A 4,127-nucleotide genomic window follows, 5' to 3' on the forward strand; every position below is an offset into this window, starting at 1 on the left:
ATGGTTATTGCAACCAAATTCAAGTTTGGGAGTCGATTATGCGCGGGGAAGGTATTAGCACCCCACACATGAAGGTTTAGAAAACACTTAGAAGGGGGGTTAAATAAGTGTTTCCTTTTTCTTTCGCAACAACTATAGACAAAACACGGTTATTTTTAACTTGGTTCGTTTGCAACACAAACTACTCCAGTCCACCCGCCAAGGTGATTTCGCCTCTCTCAATCAAGGACTTAATCCATTATAATCAAAACTGATTACAAATGCACAACCAACTGTCGTGACTAATAATACAGTGCACAACTAATTATCGTGACTAACAATACAATGCACAACCAAATGTCGTGACTAACAATACAATGCACAAGCCAACTGCAAGTTACTAACACCTCTAAGACTCAACTAGTCCTAGCCGGCCTTCTCGAGAAATCTGACCCAATTGGTCTCTCAAGGAACTGTTACAGAATAACTTTAAATAGTGTTTCAATTTGCTTCTAATAAGCTTAAATCACAACTGTGATATTTCACTAAGTTTTTAGTATAAGAGAGTTTGAACTCAGAATGGAAATAATTTTCTTCAGCATAAGAGTTCTCTTTTGATAATGTGTTCTTCGTTTTTTTTTTCACATATGCTTCACACCACACTTCTTTCTTTTTCAGATGATCTTCTATTTATAGCTTCAGAAATTTTTTCGTTGCATGGATGTTTCAGAGAGCATTAAATGTTTGCGTGTCTCCTTTTTGCTTTGGTTGCATGTTTGCCTTTGTTTTTGTTTCTCCAATGAATTGCATGTTCTTTTTGTTCTACATTCTTTCTTGGGAATTGTTCCATTTTGATTGCTTCAACTGTCTTTTAATCATTGTGTTTTTTGTAACGGTATTCTATCTTGATTCAGCATGTTGCATCTTTCTTTTCTTCATAACTTCTGTTCTGACTCGTTAACATAACCTCTAATCAGAGTTTGGTTGGTGCATTCAAAGTTTCTTCATTTGAACTTTCAACAGCTTTTTCTTTCATTGTTTGTTCAGTTTTACATAATTTTCATGTTCAGATAGTACTTGTATTTAGCACATCTTCTGAAATGAGAAACATACAATTAGAGTACCATATTTACTTATACAAAATTTATTTAATTGTTATCATCAAAACACTAAGATATGATTAGAACCAAACTATGTTCTAACAACACATTTGTTATACTCAATGGGAACTGTAACGCCCGGAAAATAAGTATATACTTGATTTGGACGTTTGTGACGTTTATTGGAATTGTACCGTTTTTGGAGTTGTTTCAGTCGGTATTAGTTCGGGATGGCGGACTAATATTTAATTGAAGGTTTTCATATTTTTGGTACCGGAAATATTATTAAGGTAATATTCCGCGTTTTGGGGCGTTTGAACGATATTTGAGCGTAGGGGCATTTTGGTCATTTCCGCGGGATAGATATTTTCCTTATAAGAAGGAGATATTTGTGAGAAAGGAAAGAGGATGGAAAGAAAAAGAAAAGAAAGGAAGAGAGAAAGAAGAAGAGGAAAAGAGGAAAAAGTGGAGATTGGTGGATTCTCGACCGAATCGAGTTCCGATCGTTGCTTTAGCAAGGTAAGGGGGTGAATATAATTTATCTTGGATGTATGATTCTTATAGTCTTGTTCTTGTTCTTGTTCTTCTTGTTCCAATTTCCACAATTTTCTTGTGTGATCTTTGTTTGATCTAAGTTTGTTTGAGAATGATTGTATGATGAATAAATGATATCCTTGTTGTGTTGTGGTGATTGATCATGCTTTCTTTTCCATTTCTATGGCTTGATTGAGTTTGGGTAACATGTTAGGTTTTGAGATAGATTGATGAATCAACCATGAAAAGTTTGATGTTAGGTTGTTTCTATGGTTTGTATGTGTTGTATTGGTGTTATAATGATGTTTAGGAGTGGTTTTGGTGGGTATAAGGGGCCTGGAACCGTTCTGGTGCGTTCTGGTTTTTTCTGGGTTTACGCAGGTCCGCTGAGCGGAGGTGGGTCCGCTGAGCGGAGGTCCTGTTGCAGAAAATTCTCTGCGAAGGTCCGCTGAGCGGAGCTGAAGCGGATGACAGCTTTTTCGTTTTTTCCAAAACTTTGAAACTTCGTAACTCTTGAACCGTAACTCCGATTTTGTCGCCGTTCGAAGCGTTGGAAAGCTAACGCAATAACCTATATTATTATCTAATTAAATGATTCATAGGATGTAGTATCCCATTATTTTTATTAGGATCAAGTGATGAGTTGTGTAGTATGTTCAATTAACCAAACTTTGAAACCTTGTAACTTTTGATCCTTAGCTCCGTTTCGTACGCCGTTCGAAGTGTTAGGAAGCTAGTTGGATGTTCTATATGATAGTATAGGCTTGGTTAGCTTGTTATTAATTGGTTATGAGGTGTTGTTGATGAAAACACATAATTGTTTATATGCGCGATATGATTGGTAAATAATCATAGTGCTTGGTTGTAATTCATGATGATGTGTTGTGTGAATGTTATCGTATTGGTACGAGGTATGTGATTAGTTGTCGATAAACATGAGATCATGTTCATATGTGTTATGTATTAATGAATGTTCGTTCTTGATATGTGACGATGTTTGGTTGTTAGTTATTAACATGATGTGTGGCCTTATGGCAAGTAAATGTTGTTATGAGAATGATGTATTATCATTGTTGAATTGTTGTTATTACAACTTGTTGATGATGTATTGATGGAGTTGTGGGCCAATGGCCAATATTAATTTGATGTGATGCAATTATGCGATCATTTATGCCGATGTGGCTAGTATGTTTTGACGGTGAATGTGTGCTGTGTGCTTATTAATGCCTGTGTGGTAATTATGGTGTGATGTAATTGATAACGATGTTATTAATTGGTGATGTATCCTTTTGGATAGAATATAAACGGTGTAACGTGGGTATGTGACCGTGTTATATTGTTGATGATGTTGTTGTCGTGTAATAGAGTCATATATTTGCACAGCATAACATTTCATTACGTTAATGGCGGAATGCTATTAGCAGGTGGCCTGTATTGGCAATTATTACCAGTGGGGGCTTAATGCTCGGTAAAAAGGTGTATTTGCCCTAGTGGCAAGAGGTCATCAGTGGGGGCTAAATGCTCGATGACGTTTAGTCGTAGCTTGATGCTCGACAAAGGTGTATTTTCCTGAGGGAAAGAAGTCCCAGCATAATGCTCGGCAAAGGTGTATTTGTCATAATGACAAGGGGAGTTTTACTCCGGATTTGGTACCACATGCATATGCATAGTCGAGTCTCATTCATCATTGTCTGTCTTTATAATTTATGTTATCATTCATGTGTCACATTACTTATATATTGATTGTGGTTGAATGAGTGGATTACTTTGTTGTATGATTCTTGATGATACTTGTTGGCATTACTATAATTGTCATGCTTTCATTATGAATTATATTCTCACCCTTCTGCTGATTTGATGCTTGAGTGGCATCCTGCAGATTAGCCGCTTTGGGAGTCTTTTGGAAGAGGTAGTTCTCCAGTTGGTCTTGTCGGTCGCTCTGATACGTAACACCGGGGAGTCGGGAGTCTGTTGTTATTTATTTATATATGACTCTTTGAACATGTATATGTGATTAATGTGTTGATGTGTATTGTAAACACTTTATTTTGGAAAACTCCTCTTTGAGAGTGAGAGATATATGTATAGATATATGTTCATATCTTCCGTGTGTTATGTATCATTTTATTGGCAGGTGTGTATGCTTTTGGCATCATTGATGTCCGTTTATTTTCTAGGTGGTTGTTTGGTTACTTAGTGTAACATCCTAATGGTGTTGTATGAAATTTTTAATACTCTGATATTTTCTTGCCTAAATGCTTTGGGTAGAATTGGGGTGTTACATTAGTGGTATCAGAGCAGGTCGGTCTGTCCGGCCAGTGTTGTCTAATGTTGTTTAATTCCTCAGTACGTGATAAGTGTGTGGAGCACTGTCAGTAGTTGTTGTGCCTCTAGCCGGTTGTATGCAGGTATGGTTTGAAGCTAAGTGGGGGAGAAGATATGCTTCTCGGATATGTTTCAGTTGCAAGATGTTAGTATGCTACTGAGGGCAGCAGTACTAGTGTTGTTGGAATT

This window comes from Vicia villosa, unplaced genomic scaffold, assembly GCF_029867415.1.
Source record: "Vicia villosa cultivar HV-30 ecotype Madison, WI unplaced genomic scaffold, Vvil1.0 ctg.001182F_1_1, whole genome shotgun sequence".
NCBI lineage: Eukaryota > Viridiplantae > Streptophyta > Magnoliopsida > Fabales > Fabaceae > Vicia > Vicia villosa.